The sequence below is a fragment of the Propithecus coquereli genome, unplaced genomic scaffold (genome assembly GCF_000956105.1).
Source record: "Propithecus coquereli isolate 6110/MARCELLA unplaced genomic scaffold, Pcoq_1.0 Scaffold268, whole genome shotgun sequence".
Taxonomy (NCBI): Eukaryota; Metazoa; Chordata; class Mammalia; order Primates; family Indriidae; genus Propithecus; species Propithecus coquereli.
In genome coordinates, this window is record NW_012148263.1 from 161,127 (window position 1) to 179,203 (window position 18,077).

At 39.4% G+C, this 18,077-nt stretch overlaps 1 protein-coding gene across 2 annotated transcripts in view; it reads left to right on the forward strand.

Moving 5' to 3' along the window:
* Positions 1-18,077, forward strand: part of ZBTB38 (zinc finger and BTB domain containing 38) — a 72,689-nt gene that overhangs the window by 14,353 nt on the left and 40,259 nt on the right. The window contains exons 1-2 of one of the 2 annotated variants that reach the window (XM_012647438.1): positions 2,954-3,267; positions 3,384-3,449. The exons of the other annotated variant lie outside the window; for it this stretch is intronic. The gene's annotated coding sequence lies outside the window, so the exon portion shown is untranslated. Of the gene's footprint in view, positions 1-2,953; positions 3,268-3,383; positions 3,450-18,077 lie in introns of those variants that run through there. 2 annotated transcript variants of the gene reach the window in all.

The window sequence follows — 18,077 nt, forward strand, 5'->3', positions numbered from 1 at the left end:
ATGTTTATAAACGGAGTATTCCTGTGGGACTCAGTTCCCTGACTTTAGGTTTTTTTTAAACATAGAGAGTAAAGCTTTGTTCATACTTGAATTATGTACTTTGCATTAGCCATGCAATTTAACTTTAACCCACAGGACTGAAAGTAAAATTAGCTCAGCCCGTAGAACGAGAGCGTGAGCAAGTAAGAACGTTAATCAAAGTGATGGGCTCACCCCTCGCCACTAGCTCTGTCCTTCTCCAGCCTGCTCCTGCCAGGTCGTTTTGGGTTCCTCGTGCTTCACTCGTCAAAGTGGCAAAAAACAGGCTAAAATTTTCATTGTGGAAAAGGGATTTGCCTTTTAAATTAATGTTTGTGCATATGCCCTGAGGAGATGGATGAGAAGCACGCAATTTTTAAAAATCGTAAGTGAATGCATACCCTTGCCACTTGCAATCATGACAAAGCTTAAGTAATTCAGGCATGAGCATGGTTTTTAAAAGTGCAAAACAGGATTTACTAGTTGAGAACGTCTGCCTAAACAAGCTCATCACTCTGAATATTTTCGACATTCACATTTGTTTAACCCAAGTAGCTCTGGTAAACGTACCACATTTGCTCACTGAGTGTTTGGAACGTCACAAAATAAACCAGGACATGGATTTTAGGCTCATAATGACAGAGGGTGGACAGAGAACACCGCAGGGAGGTTTGGAAACTGCTCGCCCTGGCATCTGGCTTACAAGTACCAGTAGGGGACCTGACCACATTCACCACCCTTTCCTGTAAAGGGGATATAACACTGTTTACTCATCTCCTGGGAGGCTGATACGGATTACTGTCGTTGTCACTGTCATTTATTATCCCAGACAGAGGAGGCAGCGACTTAGTTCTACGTGGTCACAGTTGATTTTATAACGTGTATATTTAGCCTACATAATAATTTGTGAGTATTTTAAAATGAATGTCTAGTTTTCAAATGTCATTAATGGGGACTATCTCAACAGACACTAAGAGCATCAAATGCATAGGTGTTTGCGTCAACCTCCTCTGACTCCACTCTAAGGACCCTGCTTTATAGATGACCATATATTAAGTTGGTGCCTTATAACGCAGCGTGATCATCTCTCTAATTCTGACCCCCATGGTAAAGGAGAAATTGGCCTAAGGACACTCCATTCTAATTTTCTGATGCTGTCAATGCTAACAAGAGCTCATAGAGCAATGATGTGGGGGTGGGGAAGATGGTTCCACCATTGGTATTAGACTAGGAGCTACTGTTTTCGTTAGAGCCACATTTATTTCTGGAGTAGTTGTGGGAGAGAGATGTGCTCCAAAGAGAAGAGGACTCTCTGTGGTGCAGGTATGACCCACAATCTGGACAACCAACTCAGAGACTTTAAAGTGAATAAGATAGAGGTGGGCAGGGTACTTTCTACACATTAAGCCAAAAATGTTTAATGTGTGGAGATAGAATGTTCTTGGGCAGAAGACAGAACGAGAGCTAGAAACAAAAGATCCAGTTGTGAAACCTAGTACCTAAGTTAGGATGTTTGAATATATTTTCTCCTTTAAAAAATTTCTGGGGAACTTGTATGTTTTGCTAACCTGATTATTTTCAGCCAGTCCTTATAGAAGATAGAGGCGCTAGAAAACTAGCAACCCCAGAATATATTAATTCATTTTTGCATGTGTTAAAATTAATTAACATTAGCATATTTAGTGATGCAATAGGCAATTAAAGACTTTTGGAGGGATAAGAAGAAGAAAAATGTAAATATATATTCAAAATCAGTCTCATAGTATTTTATAAAAATGTTGGCTTATGCCCAGGATCTAAAGGTGGAGGTGGATATGGTTTCTTTGTAGCTAAAGAAATAGAGTGGAAAAGAATCTGTTCTATTTCCTTAAAAATAAAAGACTTCTTGTTTTATACATCATGGCAAATGAAATGCTTTTCTGTTTTTTACCTGCCGGCAGGATCTGGAGGAAATTTTTCTAGCAAGCTATGCTGTTTTCCTCTTTGGGGACATGGTGACACTGGTTTTGTAGCAAAACAGTATTTGCTTATTAGGCATTTCTTCAAAATCCTGAATAAGCAGCTCTTTCAACAGTTTTTGTTCCACATGTTAAACATTTCATTGCAATTTGCACTTCAATTGTGTGTGCGTGCATGTGTGCGTGTGTGCGTGTGTGTATGTGTGTGTGTGTGTGTGTGTTGATAGGAAGGAATGAAAGGGGGTGCATAAGAATTCTGGAAGGTTTTTTATTTAAAAAATTAATTCCTCACCATTATGTATTGGAGTCTCTACAGAAAGTGATTCCAATTTATTACATACGGCCAAACTAGATCCCATCAATCTTGAGCAGTGGGGGTAGGGAGGTGGTATTGAAGAAGACATGAAATTTGGTGTTTGAGTAGATGAGATTTAATTTTCGGAAAACATTTCGCTCATAAAACGGATAGCAACCCAGTGTCAGCCCTGACCTCCTGATGTCAATGTCATCGTGCAAGCGTAGCTAAAATAAGCCTCAAAGTAAAACAAAGAAACATTGCATCTCAGCACAACATGATTTCTTCTCTTACAGTATGTACTATCTATAGCCTTTTGGTATTCCTATTAATGGCTTGTTACTTTAAAATTTAGCTTTTGGAGGGGGAGGGAGGAGAAAAATCATTTAGCATTTTCTATGTTCTGAGTGCGTACAGTATGCTGCTGTAAGTCTTAGCATTATTTAGGTCAGTATCCTAAGGATAGCTTTTATCATTCGTGATGATCAGCTATACATCCAAAGGAACTCAGCATCAATTTATTTTTCTGTACTGATTTTATTCTGCTTCTAAGTTTAAGAAAATCCATTCACAATTTAATAAAATTTTATCTGAGGCAGTATCTGCCTTTCTGTACTGCAGATACATTTAGCAGGATACATTTACACTGCTTGTGGTTAAAGGTTATAGCACAGATACAGACAGCTGATCATGCATTCTTCTACAAGCTTGCCGGCACCACTTAGAATTTTGAAAAATAATCTAGAAATGCTATACCCTTTATCGGAATTATTCTTTACTTTGCAATAGCTTAACAATTTTGGTTTTTGTTAGCAATTCTATGAAATTAACAATCTATAAAATGCATTCCGGACCAGATACATACTGTATTGAAAGCTTTCTTCAAGAAGAGGATATGACAGTATTCATTCCAGCTTATTTTCTTCTTTAGCAAAAGGATTGTTTGATTCTCAGAAGCAGAAGGACACATTCATTGTGGAGCAGCTCTGCCTAAGTGTATGAAATGCCTTCTGTCTGGTTGCAGAATTTGGAGTTTGCTAAACAGTGTTTAGTGATTGGGCTCATCTTGCATCACCAGTTGATGACATTTTTCTTTGTTCCCTCCTACCCAGTTGAACCAAGACTCTGAGGCTGATATGCAATGTCACTTACAACATTAATCAGATACTGCATTTAAGGTGAGCTGTCCCTTGCCTCCTCCTTCCTTAGTGCTTGTGTGCTGCATGCAGTGCGTATCTTGCTTCTGCGAGCCTAAGATGGCAGGCAGGATTAGCCGTGCTTGTGCTGTGTGTGCATGCTGTGTATAGAATTCATTACACGTTGCCTAGTATTTCAGATGTGAGTATGTAAATGCTCTGTATGTCATATCATCTGGTAGCGAAGACTTGTTTTTGCCTCATTACAGCCTTAGATATTTCAACATCACCTTTCATTTCCGATTCATTTGCTTCTGGATGGTTGCTTTTCATCACATTCAAAATACGATTTTACCTTTTTTTTTTTTTAACAAAGCCAAAACCCCCCACAAAACCCTACAAACAAAAACAACAACAGCAAACTCTGCTACCAGATGGTGTCTCCCCTTTCTTCTTGCATTTGCTGTCTTTTAAATAATGTATGTTGTATTGTTAATTAATGTGAATATCAAATTAAACACTTGAAACTTACATGTTTATTATGCAGGTAGGAGGCAAGGTGGAGTCTATTTTTAACTCTTTTGCACTGCATTGTGTGCAAGCAACTTGAGTTCTCAAATTTGTATTTTCAGTGCTGGTATCAGTGGTTTGATTTTCAGCAAATGTGACAGTGGCCTTTGCAGTGGTCAGCTCCGAGCTTTGAACTCTCAGAGGAGGAAGGGGAAAAAAATTCAACATACCACCTCCTTGGTTGCAGCCTCAGAGAAACCTTGGATGAGAAACTTCTTTTTTCAATCCTGTTTTCCTGTTGATAAATTCAGTTCTCGTGATCACAGTACATTCAAGCTGTTCTGCGTATGATTTTTGTGTGTGTGTGACAATTGCATCTAAAACTTGTGAGCAAGAAGACGGAGAAATCAGTTGGTCTCCATCGCTTTACATAAAAATGGCTGAGTATCTTGTCATGCTAGCACTGCATTAAGTGATGCATACAGGTAGGTTGAAATTTGCATGTTTTATAGATTTTTTTGGAGCCATGAAGCAAGAACATTAGATGCATTAAAATATGACTTTTAAAATAAAAATGAAATAAGACAGTTGTAATCTTTTGGGGGGAGGGTATTAAATTGGATAGCCTCTGCTATTCAGATACTATATAAATATATAGCTTTTATAAACTTATAAAATGATTCTGCTATAAAAGTGAGATGATTCTTTTTTAAAAAAAATCATATATATGATAGGTGTGGCGCCATTAGACAACAAAAGAATTTTTTGAAAAGTCTGATGATTCAGCTCCATTTTAGCTTGAAACTAAAAATAAATGGGTTTCTGGAGATAATTTCGAAGAGCGTAAACAAGCTTAATAAGAAACATTAAAAATATTTAAATTTTAAGAAGCGGTCTTTAAACGTGTTATATGAAAGATGAAAATGAAAACTTACATGCTTCCAAAATCAATTTTAGGTAATATACAAGAATATACTATTTGTATGTATATAATTTAGGAAGAGGAAGAGTTATAGTTTTTAAAGGGGGAAATATTAAATATAGATGGCCCTGTTAGAAGAAATAGAGCTTCACTAAATGAAACTGAGCCCCTAAAATGGTTCATTGCAGACCATACAGCTGTGGTTCTATAAGTACCAGATTCTGGCACTTTTCAAAATTATTTCATGAGCTCTTCCCTTTGAGCTTAACTTCTCAAATATATTTTAGTTTCGAATTAACACTGGGCCGGAACCTGTTTCCTTGGTAACCAAATCGTATTTTAAAATGCAGTAACAGATATGCAAAAGAATGTCTTAAAAAAGGAAACAAATGTTTAATGAAAATTTTACAGTTGTTTTCCCTCTCCTATAGAATCTGAACTGGTTTTAGACGTTTTTAAATACGGTCTTCAAGCCTTAAAAATTAAGCTATATTTCTAAACATATAGAGAAAGCTTGCACAGTGACAGCTTTTTTCTTCCTCCTTTGTGTTCATTCTTTCAAAATTAAGGTTTTCTTTGTAATATGCTCCAGAATGCAGGTCAAGATTTGTGTACCGAGGTGTAGTTTCATTATCACGAGTTCACCAGCGCCACTGAAACAAAAGGTATTTCAGAAATTCTGAGAATCAGAAAATGCTTATGCTCTTGTTTTCCCTGATCCCTCCATTGGTAACCTCAGAGCCCGGTAGAGAAGGACCCAAACCCAAGCCTACTGCCCCAATGATAAGTGCATATCGAGCCTTTGTAGAAGCATCTTTGTAGTTGTGTTAGGAGGAAAATGCTGCCACACCTGAAACTCCCCGAGGTTTGCTCCGATGAGAACATTGAGATTCAAAACCATCTGTGTAAATAGTTGCTTTATACTAACAGTTTTTGTAATATTCTATTCCATAGCACTATCTGTAAAATCAAACCTCTTATGGGCTACAAAGTTGTTGTTTTTGTTGCTGTTGTTGTGTTGTTTTGAGGCCAACTAAAATATTTTGCTTGAAGTCTTTCTCTGGCTCAATTATATTAGAACGTGATTCATCTCATAGTGATTTTGTTCTCCGGGCTTGCTGTGAAGTATCCTTCCTGCAACACCTTTTTTTTTGTTGTTGTTCTTGGTTGTTGGGAGCCATTTTCCTTCTTGCCTGTGACTTAAAATGACTAAGTGCATTTTAAATGTATTATCAATCAGATGATCGTAAACTGAAGAGAAATGTCAGAAACCTGATTCAGTAGTGCCTATTCATTTTAGTACCAATAGCATTAACAGTTGCAGTAGGATCAAGCTAATTGTCATTCACTCCTGAACAAATAATGAGCCAGGCATTTGTAACTAAAACACTATTGCTATTCAGAAAGATTACAACTATAAATCTTCTATTTTGATAGGCCAGTCCAAATTAATCATTTTGAACCCATTTGAATCTTAATTACAAGATTAGATGGATGCAGTGCAATTGTTTTACCATAAAAATGAATGCCTAATAGATTCAATAGTGTACTTCCTTTTTATAAAATGTCGATCCTTTTGTTTGTAACTCAAGCATGATTGCGTCATCTTGATTTTCATACTTAATGGTTTTTTTTTTTTGTGGCATTCATTTATGTTGTTCTCGGTCTTGCCTGAAAGAATTTTAAACACAATTCAAGGAGCTATAAAGCCAAATAAGATTGTTGGGAAGTGTATTGTACCATCGTCATTCTAATAAATAGACAAGTGAATGGAAGAATAATTATTATATATTACTTTGTTGTGTTTTGCCTTAATGTTTTGCCTTCATATTTCATAGCAATGTTTACAAGGCACAGAGCTTTTCTAAACTTACCCATTTACAATTATTATTGAATTCCCTGGATTAGCTGAAAACGTTTCCTGCCGATTGTAGAGGATGGCACTTACCCCTTCTCATTGTTTGAAAGACTATCCTTAACCCATTTACACTTTCTGGCTCAGGTGTTTATACTGGGCAGGCCAGAGCAAGTGCAACAGGAAGAATGTGCAAACAACTACTTTGTACTCACCAAAACGAAATGGGCAAATTATGGTTTTTCTGCCTGAATGATTTATAGTATAAAATTCTCAACTCTTTTTCTTCTTTGAAGAATAGGAAATGTTTTTCCAAGCTTTAACTCAGTGGGAATACCAAGATGACATTTCTTGCTACTAGAGTAATGTTGATCTACCTCAACTATTTCCATAGATCCCTGATACATAGACTGGTGGTCAGACCATGACTTAGAGCTTCTTTACTGGTTCATATGTGAGAAGGATCCCTAGAAAAAGATGGAGCACCTTTCTTTTTAGTACTAAATTATGCTAAGCCTTTGAGTTCCTGGTACCATATGGTTCCTTCTAACAGCTCCCTTCCAAGGAAAATGCTATTCTTAATGGCTCTCTTGGCAATTAAACACTCAGTGCATTTATTGAGCACCTACTATATGCTAGGCATATTCCAGAGGCTGGAAATATAATGACGAACAAGACAGACCATAGCCCTGCTTCTTATGGACCTGCCTTTAGTGGGGGAAGGGCAGAGGAAGTAGGCAAAAATAGACATGTAAACAAATAACTAAAAAAGACAAGTGCAAAGATGAAAAATAAAATAAAAATTTAAAAAACAGGGTGATTTGGTTGCAGGGAGGAGAGCTGCTTTAGAATAGTTGGTCAGACAAAGACTTCCTGGGAGGTGGCCTTTAAGTGGAGATCTGTGTGCAGAGAGGATCCAGCCAGCTGATTATCTGATGGGGGGCATTACCAGGCAGAGGAGTGCTCATGCTCAAATGCAAACTTTCCTTTCCTTATATAACTGTCACTGTCTCAGAGCCAGGTCTGACAACTTCACACACGGGTTGAGTCTTACGTAAGCTTCCTCCACGGTAAGAGAATGGCCCAAGTTCCCGTGCTGGTTTTAGCTCAGCCACACTCCCAGCGTTTGGTACCTGTGGGGTCATTGCCTTTGACCCAGTCACCAACCTGCTTAAGAGGTATTGCAGATCTAAATGGTGATGAAATCCTGGCACAGGTTCAGTGCCAACCTGAGGAATCCACAGAAGAAAGGCCTCTCAGAGCAGGGAAATTTCTGGGAAGCCTCTTGCTTTATTTTTCATAAGAACTCGAGAATTTAAACTCACGGCAAAACATTGAGATAATCATTTAATTTTTTTTCAAAGGCAACATGGCGAAGGGATCTGCCTCATCCTGCCAATAGATTCTCTTAGATCTAAAACCCTCCCACCAGAGTGAAGTCTTTTCAGGTTTCACTAAAACACTTTGGCTCTGCAGACATCTTTGCCTGTTGGTGGTTTTCTAAAGACCTTACTACTTAGAGTAATTGTTCTCTATTAAAGCAAATACTTCTAAGAAAATTCTTCTTAAGGACCAGAACTCTTTTATGCCTTCTACATTAGTCTCCTGACAAAGGTCAGAGAACAAAGGAGTAAATTTGTTGTGCAAGTTAGAAACTATAAGGCTTTTGAAAGCCTTCCGAACATTTCAGAAGCACCTTCTAAAGCCGATTCATAATTTAGTAAACTTTGCTTCTCACGGTAGAGGTGGCCTGGCTGGCTCTTTATACTCCATTCAGTTTTGAGAAGCTCTGAAACATTCCACTGCAAGAAGACAGGTTTGTTGTGGTCCTTGGTATTGCCCATCAGTGGGGGAGGGGACCTCAACAATTCAGTTCACTTCTTTGAGCATTTGTTGAGCATCTACTATGTGACACTGCTATAAGCCAGGCAGAATGGAATACGACATGGTTCCTATTAAACTCCAGTCCAGGTTCCCACACAAGGCTAGAGCATTGTATGGAGAGGCACAATTGTGTGTCCTCCCCGTTCCAGAAAGAAATGAATGGTGTATTGTTCTCTTAGTGGCCTTTTGTACTGTTCCCTGGAGGCCAGCCTTCAGTTTGGGGACATCTCGGCCAACAGCAAGGACAGTTCTTTGCTCAGACTTTGTGTCTTGGCCTCATCACCTTCCTGAGATGTCTTGGCTCCTAATAAGCCACCGCATGTCTGCCTGCCCTTCTCCAAGCTGGTCTGCCTGCATTGCCAGGTGACCTCGATAACGGCTGCCACGGTTGCATTCATGAGCAGATGTTAAGTTGAGAAGCCCTTGAATGTGAAATTTTAAATTTGTGATGCCGGCAAGATGCTTTTGGTTTTTTACCTTCCCCGGCTGACAGAGGGGGGCCTCCCTGCTAGCTGTTCTGCAGAAGACTTTCTGGGCAGCAGGTAAATCAGAGACCACTTGCCAAATCAATTGTTTTGTTAGGGATCCCAGCATGCCACCGCCATAGCCTAAATGTCTCATTGACCAGAAAATCGCTCTTTTGATCTTACAACGCATTTTGCATCTTTCCCCCTTAAAGGCTTTTCCTTGCTTCTGCAGCTATTCCTGCTCAGGGTTCAAGACTAGCACTTGTGTCTACACTCCCTATGTTTGGCCCGGGGAAGGAGTTTGTTTTCTTGTATTGTTCGGTTTGAAAAATGCCAGTATAAATATTCTGTCTGTGTTCATGAAAAGTAGTGAGGGCTTTCGTTACTTGCTTTATATAATAAAATAACCCTCTTCCTTACTCTGTGGTCATTGATGCCAAATGAATATTTCGAAATTTCTTTTCCTTTTGCCTGCTAAAATCTCCCACCCTCTCTGAGGCCTTGCTCTAATTAAGGCCTAACGGTCCTGCCCATCTTCCCCAGCGATGAGCATGACATGGAGTCCCTGCCCCCAGGGCTTTACAAGCCAGTGAGATGAGAAAACAAAAGCCACCAGCTGAGAGTGTGCGGTTAAATCCCAGAAGGGCAGTGCCCTTATAATTTTTTTTCCCTTTCCTCTTGTTTCTTGTGCTGAGGAAGGGAAGAGGGGACTTTTAGTAGGAAAAGGGAGGAATTATGCCACTGAAAGATTCTCTAAATTATGCAGGGTGTTGGGGAAACGATGTGGAAGAGAACAGGGTGATCATCTGGGAAGCAAAATGGGGGGCTGGCTGTAGACCGAGAGGGCAGTGAGGGGGCTGGTGGGGGTGCAGAAGATGAGAAAGAGGGAACAAAGGGAGCAGTCAGGAGGTAGCCTGCAAACAAAAGGAGAGACTGCATTGCTGCACCCTGGAGCTGGGGGCGCAGGGTACATGGGAGAAAATGGGAAGGGGTTGCAACTAGAAAGAGAAGGCTCAAGACAGCCCCTAAATTCATGCTGCAGGCCTGCTGCAGAGAGACCAGGTGCTACGATGTTCCATCTGGCTTTGATCTTAATGTTGGCCTTGTTGCTTAATTGTCTCATATTGCCTATTGTGAAGAGCCTACAGATTGATGTCCTTAAAGGCAATTTATCCCAAAGTCTTATGAAATTTCCGTTTCCAGCCTAAGATTCCTATTCTACATGCTGAGGATGCCAAAGAGTCCCTCACCCGGCTATCGCTCTACTAGATCTGGATTAAACTTTAAATGAAATAAGCAGACTTCTTACACATGCCGTAACCAAGTGCTTTTGGTCTTCTACAAAGCACAGAGTGGAGACCGACCCAAAATACCTGCTGTAAGCTGCAGACTTCAGAACTTCTTTTTCCGTCATGTTGACCACAGCAGGCATGCCGCTCTGCTTTGGGAGCCCCCCACAAAGCCTTCTTCCTCTTCCTTCCTTCCTCTTCACCACCCTGTCCAGCCCCTGGTCTGACTGCCTGTTGCGCCATCCCCAAAGGGTATTCTGGTTGTTTGAATCTCTTGATCTTCAGGAAAACTGTGCCTGGCCAGCACACCAGAACTCAGAGCGGCCATCATCCCTGTACTTCTTGCTGAGCTCTTATAGGAATTCAAGAACCACAGACTTCAGTTGCTGTGTGGACCTTAGACCCTTTTTACTCTATCACTGAATGAACTGTGGCCCAGAGAGGTTGTGACTTCTCGAAGAGTTAAGTGGCAGCACAGAACCATACTTGACTCCTAGACCAGAGCTCTTTCTACTAAACCAAGCTGTTTTTAGGTCACAGGGAAAGCCCAGTTCTAAACCAGGGGCAGACAAACTTTTTCTGTAAAGGGTCAGATAGTAAATATTTTAGGCTTTGTGGCATCAAAAGACAAAATTTCAACAAATTGAATTTAAAGATCTCATGGCCTTTTATTAGCAATTCATGAAGTTAGTCAGCACCTCATCTATAAAAAATAGGAAGATGCCTCTTTGGGCATGGCAGGACAATTGGTTTTTATAAGGTAGCTTGAGCGGGAACAAGGAAACAGAGGAATACAAAAGGCAGATTGGTTAACACCAGGTTACTTATAAGGGTTAAAGGAGAGGGGACTCCTTTATCATGCCAGCTAAAATTGGCCTGTTATCTCTCTTCTGATTTCTCAGAAGGTCAAATAAACAACTTAATTTCAGTTTGGCGATGTGGCACTTTTGTGTGAGTGACTTCATTTGGTTCGGTCTGTTGGGGCCTAGTGCAAGAGCTTAGTCCACATCAATGGCCTCCCATAAATTTTACTTAACAGTAAGTTGAGGCAAAACTGAAGATATTATGTAGGTATTTTTATAACAAGGGACAAAGCAAATTTCCATAAATTTTGAAGAAATTCGAAATATAATAATATATAATATTAAGTATAATAATAATAGCTATACTACCATATATACAGAAATGAATGGCTGTGGCTGTGTGTTAAGGAAACCTCACTATGGACTCTTGAATTTGAATTTCATATAATCTTCGTATCATGAAACACAGACAATACTTTGGAAGTATCACAGGCTTATTTCCAGACCACTGCAATAAAGCAAATATTGTGATAAAGCAAGTCACACAAGTTTTTTTGTTTCCTAGTGCATATAAAAGTTATGTTTATTCTATACTGTAGTCTATTAAGTGTGCAATACCATTATATCTAAAAAAAACTATGTACATACCTTAATTTAAAAATACTTCATGACTAAAAAATCCTAACAATCATTTGAACCTTCAGCAAATCATCTTTTTGCTAGTAGAGGGTCCTGCCTCAGTGTTGATGGCTGGCGACTGATCAGGGTTGTGGCTGCTGAACACTGAGATGGGAATTTCTTAAAATAAGACAACAGTAAAATTTGTCACATCGAATGACTCTTCCTTTCATGAAAGATTTCTCTGTAGCATGCAATACTATTTGCTAGCCTTTTACCCACAATAGAACTCCTTTCGAAATTGGAGTCAATCTTCTCAAACCCTGCCACTAGGTCATTTGCTGTTACCACCACTGAAGTCTTGAACCCCTCAAAGTCATCCATGAGGGTTGAAATCAACTTCTTTCAAACTCCTGTTAATGTTGATATTTTGACCTCCTCCCATGAATCATGAAAGTTCTAAATGGCATCTAGAATGGTGACTCCTTTCCAGAGGTGTTCAGTTTGCTTTGCCCAGATCCATCAGCAGAATCACTGTCTATGGCAACGATAGCCTTATGAAATGTATTTTTTAAATAATAAGATTTGAAAGTCAAAATTATTCCTTGATTTATGGGCTGCAGAATGGATATTGTGTTAGCAGGCATGGAAACAATAGTAATCTTTTATATCTCCATCAGTGCTCTTGGGTGACCAGGCACATTGTCAACGAGCAGTAATATTTTGAAAAAAAATCTTTTTCTGAGTAGATCTCAATAGTGGGCTTAAAATATTCACTAAACTATGCTGTAAAGAGATGTGCTATCATCCAGGCTTTGTTGTTGCATTAATAGAACACAGACAGAGTAGATTTAGCATAATTCTCAAGGGTCATAGGATTTTCAGAATGGTAAATGAGCATTGGTTTCAACTTGCTGTCACCTGCTGCATTATCCCCTAATAAGAGTCAGCCTGTCCTTTGAGGCTTTGAAGCCACACATTGACTTCTCTCTAGCTATGAAAGTCCTATATGGCCTCTTCTTCTAATATAAGGCTGTTTTGTCTACATTGAAAATCTGTTGTTTAGCGTAGCCACCTTCATCAATGATCTTAGCTAGATCTTCTGGATAACTTGCTGTAGCTTGTGCATCAGCACTTGCTGCTTCACCATGCACTGTGATGTTCCGGAGATGGCTTCTTTCCTTCAACCACATGAACCAACCACTGCTAGCTTCCAGCTTTTCTTCTGCAGCTTTCTTACCTCTCTCAACCTTCACAGAATTAAAGGAGTTAGGGTCTTGCTCTGGATTGGGCTTGCTTACGGGAATGTTGTGACTGGTTTGATCTTCTATCCAGAATACTCAAACTTTCTCCATCTCAGCAAGAAGGCTGTTTTGCTTTCTTATCATTGATATGTTCACTGGAGTAGCACTTTTAATTTCCTTTAAGAACTTTTCCTTTGCATTCAAAACTTGGCTAACTGGTGGAAGAGGCCTAGTTTTTGGCCTATCTCAGATTTTGACATGCCTTCCCCACTGAGCTTAATCATTTCTAGCTTTTGATTTAAAGTGAGAGATATGTAACTATTCCTTTCACTTGGACACTTAGAGGCCACGGTAGGGTTATTAAATGGCCTAATTTCAATATTATTTTATCTTAGAGAATAAGGAGGCCTAAGGAGAGGGAGAGGGATGGGGAATGGCCTGTTGCTGGAGCAGTCAGAATACACACAGCATTTATAGTTTAAGCTCACTGTCTTACATTGGCATGGTTTGTGATTACAACAGTAACATCAAAGATTACTGATCATAGATCAGCATAACAGATATAATAATAATGAAAAAGATTGAAATATTGTGAGAATTACCAAAGTGTGACACAGAGACACAAAGTGAGCACATGCTATTGGAAAAATGGCACCAATAGACTTGCTCTATGCAGGGTTGCCACAAACCTTTGATTTGTGAAAAAGGCACTATCTGCAAAGCACAATAAAGAAGAGTACAATAAAACAAGGTATGCCTATATTCTTCTTTTGATTTTTTTTCCTAATCATTTAAAAGTGTAGGCTGGGTGCGGTGGCTCATGCCTTTAATCCTAGCACTCTGGGAGGCCAAGGCAGGAGGATCACTTGAGCTCAGGAGTTTGAGACCAGCCCGAGCAAGAGGGAGACCCTGTCTCAACTAAAAATAGAAAAATTAGCTGGGCATCATAGTGTGCACCTGTAGTCCCAGCTGCTCAGGAGATGAGGCAGGAGGATCGCTTGAGCCCAGGAGTTTGAGGTTGCAGTGAGCTATGATGATGCCACTGCACTGTACCTGGGGCAACAGAGCGAGACTCTGTCAGGGGAAACAAAAAAGTGAAAACTATTCTTAGCTTGTGGGCCATACAAAAACAGCTGGCGGGCAGGATTTGGCCTGAGGGATCCAGTGTGTTTTGCAGATCCATTTTCTAAATCTAAATCTGCAAACGGGGGACACATTGGCCAGATCCAGCCCACATGTGTGTTCTGTTTGACTTCTAACAATATTTTTAGTTGAATTAGTTGCCAATGTTTTTGTTTCCTTATTTTTAAATTGTGTTACTTTTTCCCCCCTAATTATAAAAGCAATATATACCTACTGTGAAATAGTAGGTATACCTACTGTGGAATGTTAACATTTTGGCATGTATCCTTTCAGCCTTTTATGTATGCATGGTCAATTTTTTAATAGTTGAGATAATATTTGTAAACAAATTGTATATCTTCGTATCCACTTAATATCACAGTATAAGCATTTTATATCAGTTTACAGTCTTTCATTAACTTAACATTTTAAAACTTTACTATGAAAATCTTTAACATATGTGGAAGTAGAGAAACTAATTTAGTGAAAACCCCCCTGCCCCATTATTCAACAATTAATTGTCAACTCCAGGCCAGTATGATTTCATGTAAATTTCCTCCTGTATTAACTCGAAGCAAATCCCAGACATCATATCATTCCGTCTCTAAATATTTCAGTATAATTCTCTAAACTATAAGGATTCTAAAAGAAAGCCTTTTTCTTAGAAAATAAATGCTAAAGCATTCAGGGGTAAAAGAAAATGATGTTTGCAACTTTTAAGTGGTTTGGGAAAAAAGACAGGTAGGTCTGGGTGGAGGGTATATAGGAATTTTTTGCACTATTCTTGTTAAGTCTTCTGTAAGTTTGAAATATTTCCAAATAAAAAGTTTTAAAAATATGGATTACTAAAAAAGAAAAAGAACCACAGTACCAGACCACATCAACAAAGAACAATAATTTTTTGATAACATCAAATATCATAGTCAGCATTCAAACTTGTCAAGTCATTTAAAAAAAAAACAATTTGTTCAATTCCAAATAAGGTCCATATAGTGCAATTGATATTCTCTTAAATTTCATTTAATCTATAGGTTCCTCTTTCTTTTATCCTTGCTATTGCTATAAAAATTTTGTTGAAGAAACTGACCATAGAGTTCCCTCCAGTGTGAAATTTCATGATTACATTCCTTGGTGCTGTTTTACATGTTTCTCTGTATGAGAGATTTCCTGTAAATTGGTAGTTATACCTAGGGGCTCCATCAGATTCAGGTTCCATTTCCTTTTTTTAGTAGTCAACATGTCATAGATTTTTATATAAAAACCCCGATTTGGACTTCATTAGGCAATTCTGCAGATCTTACATTTCTATCTGGCAACAGTTGGTCTGGGGCTGGGTAGTCACTACCCCTATTCCCCACGTCACCACCCCATTTAGGTGGAACATGAATTATCCTGGAGGCCCTAGTTCACACCACTTCCAGCAAGCAGTTTCACACATATGTATACCTGCCTGGCGCCCACAGGCATCAGAAGTTGACACCCGTGTTCTAAACATTGCCTCTTTGGGACTTTGATAGATGTCAGTACAACATCACACACAAGTGGCCTTTCAGGAATGTGGAGATGAGAGAAAATGATTTGGAAAAGGACTTCCCTAAAATGCTTGACAGCAAACAGATAAGCAGCTGTAATTAGGAGATGCCAAGCGATAGCATTTGGTGAGAACCAAGGATGAAGGAAAGAGGATAAAAGTAAAACTATAAATGAAATTAACAGAGTGCTGCAAGGGAGGGGGGACGAGTTACAGATTCCTAACCTACGGTGGGAACAAGGGAAGCAAGTGGGTTTAAAAGAGGCAACACAGGGCTGGGTATGGTGGCTTACACCTCTAATCCCACTACTTTGGGAGGCTAAAGTGGAAGGATTGCCTCGAGGCCAGGAGTTTGAGACCAGCCTGGGCAACAGGCAGACTTTGTCTCCACAACAAAATTTAAAAATTATCCGGGCATGGTGATGGGCACCTGTAGTCGTAGGTGAGCTAGGAGGATCGCTTGAGCCCAGGAAGTGAGCTATGATCGTACCACCGCACTCCAGCCTGGGCAACAAAAAAAAAAGGGAGAGAGAGAGACAACACTTCAGTCTTTTTATATAATATTATCGTAATATTGAAACCTCAAAAAGAAAGAAAAGGGGACAGTAAATGTTAAATTGGTCAATTGTCCTAACCAGAAAGTACAAGCAGGCAGTTGTAGCACAACAGAAATCTGTGTGGGGAGCAAATGAATAAGGTAGGAAAGCCTTCTAGAAAAGGCCCCTGGAAAAGGATTAGGAACCATAGGAACCATGCTGTTGAGATGTTGAAGAACTGGTGGAAATTTAAGAAAGAAAATCTTGAAAGTCTTGGGATTTATATTTTGATTTGCAAATGTATTGAAATGATGAGTATTATAGAGAAAATACATTAGTTGTTTTGAAAATAATAAATCTTTACAGAAAAGACTATAATTATGACAAGTTGGGACATTCCTGGAAATTTCCAGATCATTCCCCATACTCAGAAGAATGATTAAGAGAGAGAATCTGCTACTCGTTATGAGGAAAGATGGAAAATTTTGAAGGACAGGCTGATTATGTAAGTTTTAGACTGTGGTGTTTAAAACTGTTGCCGTGATATTTTAGTTATTAATAACAATTTGGGGAAATCTGCTCACTCCTGGAGAAACATTTGGCTCTAATGAGAGAAATGCCACTGTTTGTGAATTCCCAAGTGGATGTAAGGAGCCATTCACTTGCTAAGCCTCTTAGGGAAGCCAGAGCTGGTTTTACTCTTAACAAGCTGTTGACAGCGTCTGATCAAGGTACCACCTGGAACATGTTAGCAGTACAAAAAAGTGGACTGGAGAGTCAGACCTGTGTTTAAATCCCTTTATGTCACTCACCATGTGACCCTAGCAGATTACCCATGGAAAATTTCTAGGGTGTAAAGGTTATTTTACACACAGTAGCTATGATTCTTACCGCTTGGATGGTAGGAACTTAGAACTCTGAATACTTAACTTCCAGTACTAACAACAGCCACAAAAGCCACAATTATAGAGCGCTTACTATGTGCCAGGTACTATTGTAAATGCTTCACATGCATTATCTCATTTAATTCTCAAAAAGCCCTACAAGGTAGGCACTAATAATAAATTAGTCCCATTTTATAGAAAAGGAAGCCAAGGCCCAGAGAGGTTAAGTAACTTGCCTAAAGTGGCCTTGCAAGCAACACAGCTGGGCTTTAAACCCAGGCAGGCTGAATCCAAAGGCCAAATTGCCTTGCCCTGCGCCTGGCACCTTCCAGTGGCAGGGAAGCACAGAAAGCAACGCTGAATCCTGGCACTTCCCAACTCTGGTTCCTAATCCATGCTCCTCAGTTTTCTTGGAGGTCTTTGAATAATTTTCAGAGTTTCTAAAAACCTCAATGGAAACAGACAAACAGGCAATTAAACCACAAGTTTCTTTGGATTGGAATCCACTATTAACAACAGGTTAGCTCAGGTTTTGAGGAAGCTCTGGTTGGCAGTTGCATATCTAAAAACATTGCAAGTTTTTGTTTTTTAAGTGGGAAGATGAATCATTACTTAATAAATGCAATTTAATGGAGAAGATCTTTCTGAACACGTGGCCTATGGAGAGAGTATAAAGGGTGCTTGGCGTTGAGGAGGTTGAGAGCTGCTAGTGCACATGTGTATACACATTGCCCAAACTGTCAGCCTTCAAAACTCTGCCTTTAAGTTACGTGATTCTTTAATTTGACATACAGTCAATATATTTTTCCTTGATTGTTTAAAATGTTTTACTAGCGTTGTATTTAATACTGGAATCTACTTTATTCATCAAAATGGTCATATTCTTGGCCAAGTGCGGTGGCTCACGCCTGTAATCCTAGCACTCTGGGAGGCCGACGCGGGTGGATCGCTCAAGGTCAGGAGTTCGAGACCAGCCTGAGCAAGAGCGAGACCCCCGTCTCTACT